Source organism: Misgurnus anguillicaudatus, chromosome 10 (genome assembly GCF_027580225.2).
Source record: "Misgurnus anguillicaudatus chromosome 10, ASM2758022v2, whole genome shotgun sequence".
Lineage (NCBI taxonomy): Eukaryota > Metazoa > Chordata > Actinopteri > Cypriniformes > Cobitidae > Misgurnus > Misgurnus anguillicaudatus.
In genome coordinates this window covers 22,124,324-22,144,023 of record NC_073346.2, presented here as the reverse complement: position 1 = coordinate 22,144,023, position 19,700 = coordinate 22,124,324, and the positions used below count along the sequence as shown (strand labels likewise).

Below are 19,700 nucleotides of genomic sequence, written 5' to 3'. Positions count from 1 at the left end.
TCTTGCAACACAAGGCCAGACATTATCATGCATCAGGAGGAATCCAGGATCCACTACACCAACATAAGGTCTTACAATAGCTCTGAGTATTTCATCCAGTTACCTAACAGCAGTAAGGGAACCATTGGTTAACATATGGAGATTTGACCCTCTAATGAAATTCCTCTCCAAACCATTATCGACCCAAAGCCAAACCTGTCATGCTGAATGATGTTACAAGTAGCATAACGTTCCCCATCTGTTCTCTTCTGTGATGAGAATGGGATGCCAGTGGCAGACTTGCCAATTCTGGGATTCTCTAGCAAATGCCAATTGAGCTGCATGGCAGAGCTGTGAAGACAGGGCCTCAAGCTACCCTCATGAAGTTGGTTTTTGATTGGTCAGAAATATGTACACCAGTAGCCATTTTGTAGGACTCTGTCAGAGCTGCTCCTGCAGATATCAGTCATGCTGCTGGGTTGTTGTTCATCACAACCCTATGCTCACCTGTCTCTTGTTATCTCCTCCATGTTCTTGAAATTGTGTCAGGATACAAGACCAAACTCCTTGGCAATGTGGAGGAGCTGGAGTGCATGTGCAACCTGATTGATTGATTGATTTCCTGTAGCTGCCAGCATCAAATTGAAGTCCCTGACACCATTTTTGAGACAGTTACTGAAACTGCACCATGTTGTCTTACCTTACTCCTGTACATTTATGCTCTATGTTCAATAAATGAGGGATGCCTGACTGTTCTCTTATGAGATCCCAAACTGATCTCAACAACACTTACTTGATATCTTTCATGTAATGAGTTGCCAGCCTCCACATGACCACCAAAACATCAACTTAAAGCCATGCTATATCTAAATATCAAAATTACTCTGATGTACTCACCCTCAAACAATCCAAGGCAAATAATGGGAGAAAATAGGAATCAGGAAACAACTTCTGAGAAGGATGGATGCACTTTTTGGGGTTTCAAAGCCAGAAGTAATCCACAAATCTCCAAGTGGTTAATAAAGGTATTTTACGGGTAATTAATGAGATATTGTATAATTGGCTGGAGTATTCCTTTAAGATGCTCAAGGCTAATATTAAATTCTCCATCATTTGTACATCAGGATGGATAAAAGGCTTATGCTAAATTAATCAAATCAAAATGTAAGTAACCAATAAAAGGTCTTCTAAAATACCTGAAAATTACAGACAAGTGTGCTGGAGCAGAGCTGTATCTAAACTCTGCAAGACACTGACAGTCCAGGATTGCAGAACACCCCTGAATTTATGCATCAAGTTATGACTGATTAGGTATTGCATAGTCAACCAATAACAGAGGTAAAAGGTTTCTTGAATTCAAACAAACATACAGTGAGGAAAATAAGTATTTGAACACCCTTTTTGAACAAGTTCTCCCACTTAGAAATCATGGAGGGGTCTGAAATTGTCATCGTAGGGGCATGTCCACTGTGAGAGACATAATCTAAAAAAAATCCAGAAATCACAATATGGGATTTTTTAACTATTTATTTGTATGATACAGCTGCAATTAAGTATTTGAACACCTGTCTATCAGCTAGAATTCTGACCCTCAAAGACTTGTTCCACTCCATTTATTATCCTAAATTAGATGCACATGTTTGAGGTCGTTAGCTGGCTAAAGACACGTGTCCACCCCATACATTCAGTAAGAATCCAACTACTAACATGGCCAAGACCAAAGAGCTGTCCAAAGACACTAGAGACTGCCAAGCAGCTTGGTGAAAAAAGGTCTACTGTTGGAGCAATCCTTAGAAAACAGAAGAAGCTAAACATGACTGTCAATCTCCCTCGGACTGGGGCTCCATGCAAGATCTTACCTCGTGGGGTGTCAATGATCTTAAGAAAGGTGAGAAATCAGCCCATGACCTGAAAAGAGCTGGGACCACCGTTTTCAAAATTACTGTTGGTATTACACCAAGACGTCATGGCTTGAAATCATGCATGGCACGAAAGGTTCCCCTGCTTTAACCAGCACATGTCCAGGCCCGTCTTAAGTTTGCCAATGACCATTTGGATGATCCAGAGGAATCATGGGAGAAAGTCATGTGGTCAGATGAGACCAAAATAGAACTTTTTGGTCATAATTCCACTAAACGTGTTTGGAGGAAGAACAATGAGGAGTACCATCCCAAGAACACCATCCCTACTGTGAAGCATGGGGGGTGGTAGCATCATGCTTTGGGGGTGTTTTTCTGCATATGGGACAGGGTGACTGCACTGTATTAAGGAGAGGATGACCGGGGCCATGTATTGCTAGATTCTGGGGAACAACCTCCTTCTCTCAGTTAGAGCATTGAAGATGGCCGAGGCTGGTTCTTCCAACATGACAATGACCCGAAGCACACAGCCAGGATAACCAAGAAGCATATCAAGGTTCTGGCGTGGCCTAGCCAGTCTCCAGACCTAAACCCAATAGAGAGTCTTTGGAGGGAGCTCAAACTCCATGTTTCTCAGCGACAGGCCAGAAACCTGACTGATCTATAGAAGATCTGTGTGGAGGAGTGGGCCAAAATCCCTCCTGGAGTGTGTGCAAACCTGGTGAAAAACTACAGGAAACGTTTGACCTCTGTAATTGCAAACACAGGCTACTGTACCAAATATTAACATGGACTTTCTCTGGTGTTTAAATACTTATTTGCAGCTGCCTCACACAAATAAATAGTTAAAAATTCAAATTCATCATTGTGATTTCTGGATTTTTTCCGACCACGTCTCTCACAGCGGACACGCACCCACGATGACAACCCCAGACCACCCCATGATTTATAAGTGGGAGAACTTAAAACACCCTGCTATTTCGCAAATACTTCTTTTCCTCACTGTATAATACACTGACAAAGGCTGCTATAAATTCCATGTGAACTCTTAAGTGGCATCAATGAAAAGTGGAATTGTTTAGGAACAACTGCAACTCGTTCACAAAGCGAAAGATCACACAAGAGCAGAGGGATTAGAAGCAAGATGTATTTTATCCCTGCTAGACATTCCATTTCAACTGTAACTAGTACTACTAAAAAGCAAATGAGTTTAGGAAAGCAGAAACTTAGCCACATCAGTAATCATGTAATGTCCCAAAGCGTGGTCATCAAGTGCATGAACACACAATGCCAGTTGCCAATGCTCTGCTGATTCCATAGGTGAAAGATTCCCAACTTCCACTGGCATTAGCATTAGCACAAACAATATGCAGAATAAGCTTCAAGGAATGTGTTTCCATGACCAAGTAGCTGCACAAGCCTGATATCAAGTACAATGGAAAGCACTGGATAGAGCGGTTTGAACACTTGATTCTAGAACAGTTTTTAGAGGTTGGGCTAAGCCCTACTTCCAGTTAAGGAAAATCTAATGGTTCAGCATACCAAGACAATTCAGACAATGCTACACTTCCAACTTTGCGGGAACAGATTAGTAGTGGCCTATTTTATTCCAGCATGACTACTGCAGTGCACAAAGCAAGGTCAATTAAGGGACTTAATTAGTAGTGGCCTATTTTATTGCAGCATGACTACTGCATTGCACAAAGCAAGGTCAATTAAGGGACAGTGTAAAAAAATACTAATCCACAGAGCCCCCTGACCTCAATCCCACTGAACATCTTTGGAAAGAACCATACTGGAGTCATCAATTAAGTGCATTAAAGCAACACTAAAGAGTTTTTGCTTTTTGCTCCCTCTACAGGTTGGAAGCTAAATTGTCCATTACCACTGTCGTAAATAATTTAGCCTACTACAGCAAAGCTGGCTACAGGACCGCGACCCGACAGTTGGAAACTTCCTTAGTGCGGTTTTGGCTGATAGAAAGCTGCAAAGCGAATGTGAAAGTGCTGTTCACCCTGTTTCGAGTGGATGAACGACTGAAACTTTTTTGGAAACGTTATTTTAAGGTAAAAAAAACTCTTTAGTGTTGCTTTAACTCGCATCGGATTCGAGCAACAGATCTTCAAAATCCCCTTCTGCCATATCATCTTTAAAACGAAGATAGCTGACACTGTTTATTGCCTGTTGCCAGCTAGAGTCTGCCTGGGCTCTGGCCATTCTTCCTGACCGCTAGGCAAGGCTCGCTCCTCGGCTACAGCAGCCGCACCGGCACCCTCTTGTTTCTCTCTGTATTGGGGCGCGTACGTGTAGCCACGAGCGCAGGATTCGCGCACCAGATCTTCAAAATCCCCTTCTGCCATATCGTCTTCAAAACTAAGATAGCTGGCACTGTTCATTGCCGGTTCTTATAAATGTTTACTGCTGAAAATAGAGAGCCTTAGCGAATATTCAAGATGGCTGCCTCGCGTTTTGATTTGTACTTTTCCGAATGGACTCTACAGCCCAATCCAAATGGGCAGGATGAAAACGTGGAAATAGCTCCTACTTCTGGCTGTAGTCTTTGCCTCTGGCCAAAAAGTAATTTTGTGTCATCGGAGGACTTTTTTCCAGAACCAAAATACAGATATCTCTCCTCTCAGGGGGACATGAGGGAGGGAAACACATTCAGAAATACTGCCGGGTTTCTACTGATACAAAGCTGAATGCTAAATCGGTGAAGTATTCCTTTAAAGCTCTTTACCAAGAACAAATTTATTTACAGATAAACAGTAAATGGAATTGTACTGTGCATTTCCACTAAAGAAAAGGCAGGATGGAAAAAGTAAAACAAAAATAATGCCCTCAAAAGTACAGCATGTGTCCAAAACCATTAGCGTCACAGAGAAGGGAAATGCATTTAGAGAAGATACAAAAACAAAACTGGACGTTAAAATTCAAAGACTAAAAGAAAAGACTTTCCAGTGTGTATTTAACCTTTTGGGGACCTTTACATCCTTACCCACTTTAAAAAGGGGAAAGGTGACCAACATTGGCTATGGCACAAGCACGCTGTTTTAAGTGGCCTAGAAAACTAGAAATCAGGCTCACAAGAGCTCCTTAGAAACCCCAATTGTGTTAAAATTTTTAGGCAATGACTAACAACTATCCTTATTGTTGAGTCCTAATAAGTATATAGTGTGACAGTGAAAACACTGTAACTGTAGATCTGTGGAATGTTTTCACAGCCTTAGAGGGACAGCATGAGTTATAGCGGCATCTAGTGGTGAGATTGCGAACTGTAACCAACCTCAATTACGAAACGCAGCTACTGTATCTGCCACAGAACAAAAATGTCATTATCTGAGACAACATGGGGACAAAATGCTCTTTAGAACAGTTTGTCCATTTAGGGCAGGAGTGAGGAACCCTGGGTCCTGAAGGGCCACTGTTCTGCAGAGTTTAGTTCCAACCATAACCAAACACACCTGAATTTCATTTCCAAGTAATCCTGAAGACTTGAATTAGTAGATAAAAACAACTAATTCTAAGATAATAAAAACGATACAGTTTATTATGTAAGGTTATACAGTATGTTAATACTGATAATGCAGTTATGTAGATTACATTTCTGTAAAGAGATCCTTCAAAAAGTTACTGATTGAACCTTTAAAGAAAATCATTTAGGCCAACATGCACCTATACACAATATACATTACTGTAAACCGCATGTGTCATTGGATTACAAAGCTGCACTGGATTTATTCAGCACTTGCCAAATTAAGAAAAACCTGAACTCAAAAAATAAGACTGTTCCAGGCTTCCTACTTTCTGCCTTAATGGGGATAGTATGGCGTTTTAAAATATTAGCATCCCTAGACAAATGTGAGACAACTATTTAAAGCCAACTGAATTACCACAGAAAATAACTTGACGCATTCCTCTACACCAGACATGGGCACTACGGCAAACGCAGATAAGTCCCATTATAATAGGACCTGCCTGACAAAGTGAAGTAGACCAAAAGATCCTCAAAAGTTACAAATCATGTTGAGATTTAAAGAAGTTCAGGAACAAATAAGAAATAAAGTAATTGAGATCTATCAGTCTAGAAAATGTTATGAAGCCATTTCTAAAGCTCTGGGACTGCAGCAAACCACAGTGAGAGCCATTGTCCACAAATGACAAAAACATGGAACAGTGGTGAACTTTCCCAGGAGTGGCCGGCCGACCAAAATTGCCCAAGTGCGCAGCAACGACTCATCCAAGAGGTCACAAAAGACCCCACAAAATCATCATACTGCAGGCCTGAACTTGCCTCAGTTAAGGTCAGTGTTCATGACTCCACCATAAGAAAGAGACCAGGCAAAAATTGCCTGTATGGCAAAGTTCCAAGACGAAAACCCCTGCTGAGCAAAAATTACATAAAGGCTCATCTAAGTTTTGCCAAAAAACATCTTGATAATCCAAAATACTCTGTGGACTGATGAGACAAAAGTTGGGACTTTTTGAAATGCGTGTCCCATTACGTCTGGCGTAAAGGTAACACAGCATTTCAGAAAAAGATCATCATAACAACAGTAAAATATAGTGGTGGTAGTGTGATGGTCTGGGGCTATTATGCTGCTTCAGGACTCGGAAGACTTGACTGTGAAAAATATAACCATGAATTCTGTTTTTTCCAAAAAAAATCCCCAAGGAGAATGTCCAGCCATCTGTTTGTGACCTCAAGCTGAAGCGAATTTGGGTTCTGCAGTAGGACAATGATCCAAAACACACCAGCAAGTCCACCTCTGAATGGCTGAAGAACAACTAAATAAATACTTTGGAGTGCCCTAATCAAAGTCCTGACATCAATCCTACTGAGATGCTGTAGCATGAGCTTAAAAAGCGGTTCATGCTCGAAAACCTTCCAATGTGGCTGAATTACAGCAATTCTTGAAAGATGAGTGGGCCAAAAATCCTCCACAGAACTGTAACAGACTCATTACAAGTTATCGAAAACACTTGATTGCAGTTGTTGCTGCTGAAGGGTGGCCCAAACAGTTATTAGGTTTAGGGGGCGGACACTTGGGTTTTGTTTTCCCTTTATAATAAAAACATTGATTTAAAATCTGCATGTTGTGTTTAATTCTGCTATCTTTGATTCATATTTAAATTGTTCCATGATCTGAAACATTAAAGGTCACGTTCTTTCTGATCCCATTTTTTAAACCCTAGTTAGTGTGTAATGTTGCTATAATGGCATAAATAATACCTATAAAATGATAAAGCTCAAAGTTCACTGCCAGACAATTTATTTTCTTTAACAGAATTCGCCTTTCAACAGCCCTCTACTTCCTGATTTAATGACGTCACTAGAACAGTTTTTGACTAACCTCCACTCACAGGAATACGTCAGGTCGCCAACTAAGCTAACGACAAGCTAAGCGAATCACCACACGCTACACAATTAGAACTCGTTACGTATTTTTAAAGAACGGACTTCCTAGAACAAGGAAGACATCAGGCCGTTTTGAGGACAATGGAAACAGAGCTATACAGATAAGACAATTATGTGAAAAATACCGATTTTTTTTTACACATGAAACATGAACTGTCACATTGCGCACTGTAAACACAATCAATAATAAAATCAGGAAGGGGGCGGCCAACACTTTTTCACACCACTGTATAAATGAAGTTAAATACACCACGGATGGACACGAGTCCCCAAACACGTGAATCTGATGTTATGATTATTGCGGCATTTTGGACCATAGCTAGAAGTTCAATAACTTAACAGTGCAAAAGCATCCAGACCAGACAAGGTCCAAGACCAGAGCTCTGAAAAAATATGTCTTAAAAAGCACACAGTGATGTCTGGATTCACTTCGATAAAGTAGATGACAAATAGTCAAATGGAAGATATGCAGTGCCAATACTGCCATTCAAGTTCACCAAAAGTTTAATGCGTTGTCTCACTTAAAACACATATTACCAAGCGATACCAGAAAGGCAAGTCAAGACATACAAAAATGCGTGAGCAGAAGATGACTCGACACAGCTAATCACTAAAAATGAAAATGAAAACGAAAGACGTAATGCTGCCTACTAATGTTGTGAATTTGATGTGCTTTAGTTCAACACAGTTGAAAAGCATGCGGTTACAGAAAGAACACATGCACAAATGGCAGTTACACCTTCTGGCTAGCCCATAACTAAGTAAATACTTACTTGCAGGTTGTGCTTATTAGATGCAAGTTGTAATATTATTATACAGAGGGTGGACAAAATAATATACACAACCATTGATCCAGTGGTTAATATTATTTGTGTAAGCTACTGCGAAAAAACAATCATTATATTCGGTTACTATACATGTATAGGTTGCAAGCCAAATCAAGGTTTTGAACAAACTGTGCTAGAACAAGTTCTGTTCAGCAGTGGTTAGTACAAGAAATTTGTGAAATTGGTAACTTGTCAGATTTCCCAAAAAAAGACAAATCAAGGGAGCTCATTTAGCAGCAGCATCTGTTATCTGCTAACAGTTATCTGCCTGTTAACAGCCTGTTTGGCGTTTTCAAGGCAAGGCCAACAGTCTGGTACAACATTCTACTAGACACTATTCAAAGGTTGTATGAATCTACTGCCAAAGTTTGCAGCTGTATAAAAAGCAAGCAGTGGCCTAACACCATCACTAATTAGATATCAGCTATTTCCCAGTGTTCACATTATTTTGTCCACTTCCTGTAAATTGTGTATAGTGTGTCCCATAAATTAATTTGCTTGTGGCAGTTTATACTTGACATGTCCACCATTGGTGCGTGCAGCAAATATGTCATCACAGAGTGTGTGGTGAACAATACCTGTTTGTTGTCCTAGATGCAACAGTGATCTTTTCTCCTGGTGTACGTCCTCTTTCAGACCTTTTATCCGCATATTAACTGCATCGGTTACAAGAACAGCAGAACAGTGCCTAGAACAGTGGACCAAAATTAAAAATTATGATTTAGACAGCTAATGATGTAGTACATGTTATTAAATGATCAAATTATACTGAATAAACAAAAACACATGTAAAAATAATTCCAGATGCTGACAGGTTTTTTAACAATATTTTTAGGTGCTTTACTGTTACCCTTTAATTTGCTGTTTTGTAACAGAGCATCTAAAAACATTTTCTGCATCGATCAGCAACATACATCAAATGCTGTCAACTTACGGGGCATGCACACCAAAGCTTATACGCCAGCGTAGGTTTTTAATAGTTGCCAATGAAATTGCAGCGTTTTTGCGTCCTTGCGTTTCCAAGCGTTTAAAACATGCTTGGTGTGATCAGCCCCTTAGACTTCACTTTTTAGTATCTGTACAGCTCACTTGAAACCTCAATCGAGGCGGTACTAAAAGTATCAGGTACTAGGGACAGCACAGTGGGGAAAAAAACAAAAGTGAGTTGTATGGCACTAACAAATGAACCACCTGTCAAAAAAATCCTGCAGGTCACAATTATACAGCTTAAAGCTATGCTAAAAGGCACACCAAAACAAGTTTGGGAAAATTCACATTTAAAAAAGTAGTCCTAATGACTAGTAAAATCAAATGTAACAACTAATAAATCAAGGAAGTGTTTAACCATGCAAATCAAATTCAACCATCAAGGTAACACATGACATTGTTTAGCCAGCTAAGTGATGGTGTTGCTTTGAGAAACAAAGTTACATTGTAAGTTTACTGTAACATTCTCATACATAACCATTTTCTACATTGTCCCCCACCTCATGTAATGATGCGCATGAAGTGAGAATATGCAACTAGATTAAATAGACTTAAACTAATTATTTACTTTGTGGGCATCATTTAATAAAATCAACTTGTGTGTGTGTTTTTTAATGATTGATTTCATATAGATTTTAATCTTTGACATGGCTAACTCAGTCAATATTAAAGATGTAATTTTCTTCATTTTGTAGGATGATGTTATGTAGTAAATACAAAAATTAGCTGGGTTTTACTGACTAGGTGACATTTCAGAAATGCGCAATCATAATATGCAGTGATTTGTTCTCTTCAGTAGTATCAAATTAAAGGTAAAGAAATTTATTTTTTAAAGTAAATCTCTAAAAAAAACACTAATAATACATACTATCTATATTGACAATATCAAGAGGTTGTTTTGGGGCTACATACTATAATTTTTACACCAGTTGAATTAAATTTTAGAAAAACCAAACAAACACTTACCCTAAAATGTGAATACACAGTCCAAAAGCAAAATCAATCCAATCACCAACCGTTTTCCTTTTGGTCATGCACTCTGTAAAAAATAGATTGACATCACTATTAAAAACTTGTGACAACTATATAGATTTATGTTCACAAAAACTTCTAATATAACAGTGATACAAGGGGTTCTGTGCTGTGCATTATTTCCAACGTTGTAAACTAAACTAATATTAACGAACTTTCTTGACTATACAAAAACGTATACAATCTTTAACTGTAAAGGATAATAACCCATAGTTACTAAGTGCAACACAACACTGTAAAGGCTAAACTTTCTCTTTACAGCTGTGGACCGCTCAAGTGATGCAAGTGTCTATCTCCGAAATCTGTGTCTCGTCGGTAACCCATCACTGTGATCAAATAAAGTAAAACCATTTAAATACATCTGGGTTTCATAACTGAAATAATAGTTTTGTTATGTAAATGTTCACAAAATACTTCGATAGTAACAGTAAGAGATGTGCTCGAAGCTATAAGCTGGTTGGTTGCTAACATGGAAGTCCAACGTTACACAACAAAATGGACTGCATGTTGCAGCTAGGAGAGACAGACTGCAAGCACACAGACAACAACTAAGGATCTACACGTAACTACGGAAATCGCCGTCATAGTTTGAAGTGCAAATATACTTGGCTAGTGCATTAAACACGTTTGTATTCGGTTAACGTATTAAACTGCGCAGTAAGGCAGCGTTGTCCTAGCTTTCCCCAGGAGCTCACTCTCCCCTTAGAACGCCCTGAACTCACCGTCGTGCTTGGCGTCATGGTGCTGTGGCTTTCCTTTGTAAGACCGCGCGCCTTCCCGTTGTCCTCCAGCGCGCGCGAAAATATTCCTAAATACCTAATTCAGGTTGATGAAAGACAAACACTTCGATTATATACAAATCACCGAGGATTCCGCAGTAGTTCTGCTCTAGTCGATGTACATTGAGCCTACCCAACAATGTGGCTCAGCCCGGGATCTTCCGTGACACTCAACAACTAGAACCAATGAGAACAAGACGAATGAAAGGAAGACCCGCCCCCAGTTCTACGGGGCCTCCATTTCAACCTCCAACGCGTGGATTCGTTTCTTTGCGCATGGTAGCGATGGAACAGTACCTTAAAATGGCCACCGAGTTTGTGGGAGGGGCTTGTAGGTTATTCCGTCGTCCAACCTACGTGTGCCCCTGAGGTTGTTTCTGGTGCCAGGTTGTTGTTCACAGTTCTTTGTCAAGGGAATTGAGAAATTCAGACTGCCCATAGGTTCAAATCACACAGAAACGTTTAGAAACGATTTGGGTACAATTTGTGGTAGGAGAAACATGTTAGAATGAGGAAAGGCAAATATTTTGATGTGTCTCTCATTGACTCTTCCTTTATACCATTTACCAAAGCTTGGTATATTAAACCTAAAGGGTCTCCTGGCAAAGATGAATGAATGCACAACATGGAGAAAGCCTCTGCTTCTCTGTGTACCCTGGGGGGGTGAAGAAGCCCTTGATGTTGAGTTGTCCTGAATGATCACAATGATCCACTGTTTATCTCTAGTTACTGGTTAATTCTATGGAACTTCCACATCCACTTTTACCAGAGTTACCTACCAAAGAAAGATAGACACAATGCTATAAGTGAGCTGTCACTCACAGTGGAAGGGAACATTTGGATCAGGCAAACTAGTCAAACTGAAAGACTCATATTAAACCTTAACATGGTGACTTTTTTTAAAATGTCTCTTATCCCACATCAAGTAAATTAAATGAAACATGTTAAATATTTTTTAAATAAAAATGGTAAAATGGGTTACAACCCTGCTGAAAAACAGCATCAAACCAGCATGGACCATCATGGGAATTCATGGGAACTCCATGCTGGTTTGATGTTGGTTTAGCTGGTGGTCACCAGCATACCAGCACCAAAACACAACATATGCTGGTCTTGCTGGTATGACCAACATGGGATACTGGTGCTAAAGCTGGTTTATCTGGTGCTGATGCTGGTTTAGCTGGTGTTCGATAGCAAACCAGCACCAAAACACAACATATGCTGGTCTTGCTGGTATGCTGTTTTTTCAGCAGGGAAGCCATCAACCTGAAGGGGAGGGGCAATGTGTTCAGGGCTCTTATAAGAGTTACTGGAATACAAGAAGTATATTATAAAAATCCAGAGCCAAATGCCAAAACCAGGAGTCAAAAAGAGGAGTACTATCAACGAGTTTTGCTGGTCAGTCTTACAGGTCTATAGCCATTAAAAGCCAATTGATGGATGTGGTATCCATGTTGTTTTGGAATACCAAACTCTCTAGTTGTATTTTCTTATAGAAGCCTCAAGATCCATTGGGTGTCTCAACTAATGGTACTTTCACACGGGGCGTCAACGTTACGTGTAAAACGTGGCCCTGGCACAATTGTCGTAGTGACAGCAAATCACAGTGGACCACAACGCAACACAACAACTGCAGCTTTCGTTTCGATTAGGGTGGCCATTCATGCCAGCTCCGCCGGACACGTCCCGAACATGCCCCCGGGCCTGTTCCCCCGGAAGTCGCGCTGGTCGAGCGCACACGTCATCAAGGTTTAACACTTCAGGTTTAATTTCAGAAAAGCAACCGTTACATTTCAAGGTAATAATGAAACTACAATGATTGTATGTCTTAAAAGAAATAAATCTTAATTTTCCAATGTATTTTAACTGAAATGTAAGAACCTCGATGACGTATGCGGTAGAGCAACGCGACTTCCGGAGAAGGAACCCGAAAACACGTTCGGGACACGCCCGGCGGAACTGGCACGAACGGCCACCCCAGTTTCGATAGATGAATGCTAGTTTGGTTGACCTAGTGATTGCTGGTGTAGCTCTTGTGTTATACCCACGCAATTACTAATCTTTCTTCCATTTTTATGTTTCTCTGGTCTTGCATAAATGTAATAGGCAAGTATCTGCACTAGTTTATTTTAATAAGGCAATCTGGTTGGCAAACACCTGCATTGGTGTTTGAAAAATTAGGAACTTCTGCCGCGAGCAATGGCAGGTGACGCGACACCGATGGATCCACAATTTAGTTCGGCAGCCAATGACATCCCCCATTCAAAGTAAATGAGAAGCGTTCACACTGACGCCCCGTGTAAATGTGCCGTAAGACAACCAAAACATTTGAATAATCATAAAGTTCACATTTTATTACGAGTTTTACATTTTAAGATGTATAGTGGTGCTCCTACCAATGGAACCCTAATGTGTTTAGTTTGATCAATCACAAATCCAAGAGCAAGGGTGTACCCTGCCTGTGGCCCAAAAATGGGGGATTGGCTCCAGCCACCCCTCACCCTGCAGAACATGTGGGTTCGGGGAATAGAAGGATAAGATTATTCATCCTGTAATTTAAAAATATACAAATACACCTAGGGGATTTTCCATTTGATTACTTTAATGACCAATTAACTACCTAAGTGGTTAGTCAACTTACATGACTGGAAAATATTGGATTGAATAGAAATGTCAACACAGAAACATAAATGTTGTGGTGTGATATTAATTTGTTAGGCTTCAGCAATACCATTTGAGAGAAGCTTGATTAATATGCAATTACTAGGTGTTACAGAGAATTGTTCTACTAAGGCTTATAAGTAAAATAAAACACTTATTTCACATTGATAAAATGGTCCTAGGAGCCACTGTTCCCCAGACAGACCATAAGAGAGACAAAACACAGACATACTTCAGTCCTACAGATATGCTCTGGCCATGAGTAACAACAAGCAATTCTTTTTTTCTTCAAGCAGGATCTTGTCACAATATTGTTGTTTGACCCCTTCTTGTTATCAGAACAAATCTGGTCTTTGCCTGATTTTAAATCAAAAGAATTCAACTCTCTCCAGTATAGTTTGGCCTGTTGTCTGTCTCTGTACTAGTTTTTTTAAATTTTTGTCTGACTCTTAAAATTGACTTTCACAAGGCTAATGAAACCGAAATAAAATAACATCAGAGTTCGTAGTAACCCTCAAACAATAATTTTCCATTATGACATTACATACCTAACCTTGATGCTGTCAAAGCCCTCATTGTAATTTTGAATTGTAAGACTCTTCAGATGCATGCCTTGTTTATAACTGACTTTGAGATGTACCAACCAAAGTATTTAAATGTTGCAACTGGTCACAAAAGAACCAACTACCACCTACCATCTATTTAACATGGGGGGTTAGGGAGTGGATATGGGAGAAGTATTGCAGGTTGCTTTGCTTATTTCTGATGTTAACATTACTTCCCCCAGTACTAACATTGTGACTCCCACCTCCACAAATCAGAATCGGGCATTTTATATGGTACGCTTTCTCCATTTATTTAATGAGCAGACACTTTTATGCAAAACAATTTACAATAAGAATAATTACAAACACAAGCAACTGTTGTAAGGCAAAGCACAATAGAAGCACACCACATTCAAACAATTTTATGTACATACCAGAACAGTTTAACACTAGGGCAGAGGTGAAAGGGTCTTTGCAACAAGGCTTGTTAAGCCTACTTCAAATTGTGTAATTTTTGTGGACATGCAGTGACCACAAAGTTCATGAGACAGTAGGGCACAAGACAGTCCTGTAAAGGTAACTGTCCAACAGAGCTTTGGTAACTGTCCAACCTTAATTAAACACCCCTAAAAAGCTAATCAAGTCTTCAGAATTACTTGACAATTACAGGCAGGTTGTTTTGTTATGGGTTTGATCTAAGCCTACCCTGCGTTCCAGTTCGTTTTTTATGACCTTTCCTTGTTAACTTCCCTCAGTCTCATTCACTCGGATGTACGTCATTGCTTATGCTGTACGAGTGCCCACTACTGCTGAAACACTTGAAGTAGGTTCAAATGGATCGCCCTAAGCCCTTGATCACATGGAAAGTGGAGACTGCCCCTCCATCATTTGACCTGTGCAAAGGGTGAGTTGCTGAAGTGATGTCAAAATCATGTTGCATTGTGGGATATGGAGCTGCATAAGGTGTATATATGAGGCAGACTCGCTCCCTCGGTCAACATCGAGAGAGCGAGGTTCTGTCCATACAAACTTCCCACGCACTTCAAAATGGCGACAGGGACCCCCACGAGGTGAAGTGTTTAGGGAAGTTTGCGAGTCTAAAAGTGGAGTGGAACGCACCCCAGGGGTGCACAAACTTGGTCCAGAAGGTCTGGTGTCCTGGCAGTGTTTAGCTCCAACCTTAATCAACAAACCTGAAGCAGCTGAAGGTCGTCAGAACGTTGTCAAAAAGTAAAAGTATGACATGCTTGTCAAGTATGGAACACATACTTTAAATGTGACCTCTGCATTAAACCCATTCCTATGAGTAGTGAACACATGCACTGCAAATCGTGAACACACCCACACACACCTGGAGCAGTGGAAAACTTGCCTTTCAGCACAAAGAGAGCAATTAGGGTTCAGGCGTGTTGCTCAAGCGCATCACAGTTACAACCTGCCAGCCATGAGAGTTGAACCAGCAATTCTCGACTTACAAGCCAGACTCTCTAACCAGTAGGCTACAACAATAATTAAGGACCCTTGATAATTAAGGTCTTACTAAGCATACTAGAAACTTTCAGGAAGGTGTGCTGAGGCAAGCTGGAGCTAAACTCTGCAGGACGCTGGCGCTCTCGGGCCGAATTTGGGCACCCTGATCTAAACTTTGCAAATTAGTGGTCCTTCAGGTCCTCCTGTTATGGGTTTTCCAATCTTCCATTTTATAGTTCTAAGGTAAGGTCATGTGCACTTCCAATGTGTCCTTTTGCCAAGCCCACACCATTGAAGACTTTGCAGCAGACTACTTCCCAACAGTCTAAATCCACCAAAGTATAGACTTGGAGAAGGACCACAAGAGTCCTCCTCAATAAAAGTTGGCACTTGGTACAGGGCCTCCCATTGACCATTCCACCATTGATGGACTGAATTTGTGAAGGTTGTAAAACAGTTTCTTGCCCCATGATATGACAACACAGACATTTATTTACAAATCTGAATATCAGTTTATAGAAAAGTTGGTCTTCCAGAAGTGCAAGCATCATGGCCTTGAAAGACCAAGAAGAGGGTAATAAGAGTTCTGAATAAAAACAAGATGTATGAGGTTCAAAATTGCTTGGTGAAAGGCCAGCACAGCACTGCACTGCAGTAGTCCAGTTTTGGGATGACAATTGATGGTTGTTCAGTTGATGGTCTTGCTGTGATGACAAAGAGTTCAGTCTCTGGCATAAGACGGATGTTGAGATCATGGGGTTGTTGGTCTGCGATTTGACAGGTGAAGCTGTGTAAAATCTGTGTAGAAGCAGTGAGGCCAGGCAATGAAACAAGCAGGCCATGAAACAAGCAACAATCCCAGAGATACCTTAGTGGCACTGGTTAGTCGATTCAGACTGCATTGCTGTCCATAAATCCTTGTAGGATTGGCCTGTAACAAAGGACTTGAATCAGAAACATGAGTGTCATTGATAACCAGCTCTGATGGAGCTAATAAGAGATCCAAAGTGTAACCAAGTCAAAGATAACAGACAGGTCAAGCAGGATGAGGAGGAATGTCCTTCAGGTAGTTCTTGCCAGTTGTAGTGCTTCAGTAATTGAGAAAAGAGCCGTCTCAGTGTTCTTGATTGTTGGTATCAAGCAGGTGGCTCTGTGAAAGGATATCAAAGTTTATTTAGATTCTTTTAGGGATAGGAAAAGTAAGGTCATGGTTTGATGTGGACGATGCCATGATAAGGGATGTTTATTATGAGTCCATGTAAAATAGTAGAAGAAATAAGTTAAAGAAGAAGAATGGCGACAGGATCTAAAAATGTAGCAGCTAGAGAAGAGCTCCAAAAATATCTTCAAGAAAGAAGAACAGAGTATCAAGTGAGTGCTGTATGTTTTCATGTGTTTGGAATGAACAACTTGTGGAGGGAAGATGTAGGCGAGAAGCTTACAGCTGCTGATAGTACATCGTCATCGAAGGTACATGGTGAAGGTATGGCCCAAAAAGTTTAAGAAAGCTGTCTGCTTGTGCTGATTATTAAACCAGTAAAAAAGATTAAAATACACTTTTCAAACTATGGAAAAATATACAAAAGTTAAAATGGAAAATTATTTTGCACCCAATAATTGTATAACACCCAAATCGCAAAACAATCTGGTTTTGGTAAAAATCTGGTACAAGTTCCATTCCGCAATCAAATTAAGATCCAGTAAACCAACATCCAGTCTGCCTGTAAAACCAGGCAATTGAATTCTATTTACAACTATATGTGGCACTTCCTGACTATACACATAAAACGTAAAAACTTTGGATGTTTCTCAATATGCGTTCTTCAGCCATCTTGCGTCCTTGTGTTCTCGCTCCAAGTCATCATTAACCGTCATAGTTCAATTCCAATTCTTAAGAACGCAAGTACAGAGGACGCATGAAAATTCCGGGATGTGTTCTTGATATCGATGATGCATCAAGTGCAGACTTGTGCGGCTGAAATCGTGTTACGCCCCAGAAGTCATTGCGGCAAAACAATGGCGGAGGTCAGGTGACCAACAGGAAGATCGCACACATCTCAATTCTCACAAGTGTGTTCTGTGTTCTTGCAACCTTCTGAGTTTGTTCTTCCAAGGGCGCCTTGCATGACCGATCTCCACGAGAATGAAAGTCCGTTCTTTGCATTCTTGGAATTAAGAAACAGCCAGTGTCTCTCAAAGGGGTGTCAAACTGTGGTAGACCAATATATCAGCCGATATTTGGAACGTTGTAATTATCGGCTGACAAAAAGTGCAATATAATGCTTTATTACTTAAAAAAACACACTCGCATGTAAAGCCAACATCTAACAGACAGTAAAAGAACCAATCACCATTCGGACAATGTTATGCTGTCCAATCACCATTCGGACAATGTTATGCTGTGTTAGACACAACAATCCTCAGCACAATCTTGTTTGAACAGTAACACAAGGTTTTAGATTCCCAGCTCAGTGGTAGCTACAACCAGGGATACAAAGGTGACAAATAAACAAATTCAAACAAATCTGACAGTCAGTCCCAAATCCTGCATGTGCCTCTTTCTCAGATATGCGTGTTGTTTTGGGAACTTTTAAATAAGACACTGCTTTACTGATTTCAAAGCTTGTATTCCCAAAAATAAAAGCTGGGTCCTAAGAGGGGAATGAAACAAGAACATTGCATCTATTCAATATCTGTTTCAGATCAAAGTTGTTTGGAGCAGGCCAGCAGGGTTAGAATTTATTCTGCAGGACTGCCCTCCAGGAGCTATGCCTGGCATCACTGTTCTAGATCAATCCTATTAACTGAAGCTTTACAAGCCTGCTGGTCTCAGTCATTAAACTCCTTGTTTATACGTTTAGAAAAAGCACACATTAAAGGCACAATATGTAATTTTCCCCGCTAGAGGTTGTGAAACAATAACACCAGGGTAGCTTGATGACACTGAAAAGGAGCATGGAATGATGTAGTTGTGCTGTAGTTTTCACATCCACTGCCAGTGGAAATCCAATGTGACTCACAAATCATCTTCATGGCTTGACATAAAAACCAATTTCTTACATTACGCTATAACGTACACTAACAGCATGGCTTGATATAAACAACAACAGAATGGTATTGCTGATGCTACAACTACCACTTCAATACCTACTGCATTGCCCCTGTGCAGATTGATTAGCGTACGACAGCAAAGTATCATAAGAATGACGCGCATCTATGATATCTACGGCAGTTAAGTGAAAACAAAGGATAAAACAGACATTGACACCATTGACATGCGAATGAGGTGAATTTGACAGTAACCTGTTTGTGCCTATCAGACAATAATGGTTGTGTGCTTCAAAAGATACTTAAATGGTAATTGTTGGCTGGTTCAGGTTACTCTGCATGCATCTTCACTGACCCAACTTGATCCCACACTTTATGAGAGGCTTTAACATGGGGTGAGAGAAAAATCCAAGGAACCTTAAATGTCCCACTCTTGCAAAACTGTTCCAACACACTCAGATCTACAGCATGTTTTTATCCAGCTGCTGCTTTATCTCTATTGCTTATTTCAAAAGAAAAAGACTCTATCCTGTTCACTTTAGGACAGGCAAGTAAGAGTAGTGTCCTGGAAGACTTGCAACACACAGTTTCACACTGCTCCTTTCATTTTGCTTTAAATTGCCTTCAAGATTTAGTTTTGTGGCAGTTTTGATTTGCATAATCTGTCACCAACTTCAAGAGGAATGTTTTGGTAGGAGACTCCAGTAGGCTGTCCCAACAGGTTAATGAGTGATCCAAATGGAGGTTTGCTAAATTTAACTAAACAATATACCCTCATTCACTATTCACTTCATTAATTAACGAATAAAGTCCAATTGAACAAGTGAATAAATTCAGACACTAAGCACAGGAAGTGTTGCGGTCACCATCTTGTGTCAAGACGTGGGAGTTCATTTGGCACACTTCTCACAGTGAAGGTATTGTGGCTAGCTAGTGTACATCAGCTTTACACTCATTATTGCAGTGCATTATGGGCATGAATAATGTTCACTATCTTTTCAGACATCACAACAAAATGGCTTTCCCCTCAGATTATGGTATAGGGAGCTATTTCGGACACAGCCCAAATGTAGGTCTCATTTAATACCAAAAGA

At 40.3% G+C, this 19,700-nt stretch overlaps 2 protein-coding genes across 5 annotated transcripts in view; one reads left to right on the top strand and one right to left on the bottom strand.

The window, feature by feature from the left end:
• The window catches only part of znf1035 (zinc finger protein 1035), a 30,076-nt gene extending 14,946 nt beyond the window's left edge, over positions 1–15,130 (bottom strand). The window contains exons 1-4 of one of the 3 annotated variants that reach the window (XM_055209995.2): positions 10,826–15,130; positions 10,038–10,110; positions 9,019–9,212; positions 8,663–8,772 (exon numbers count right to left, since the gene is read on the bottom strand). The gene's annotated coding sequence lies outside the window, so the exon portion shown is untranslated. The remainder of the gene's footprint in view (positions 1–8,662; positions 8,773–9,018; positions 9,213–10,037; positions 10,111–10,825) is intronic. The other 2 variants (XM_055209994.2, XM_073872106.1) reach the window with 2 other exon arrangements.
• Positions 1–19,700, top strand: part of LOC129447986 (serum paraoxonase/arylesterase 2) — a 315,340-nt gene that overhangs the window by 112,359 nt on the left and 183,281 nt on the right. The gene's annotated exons all lie outside the window — the stretch shown is intronic.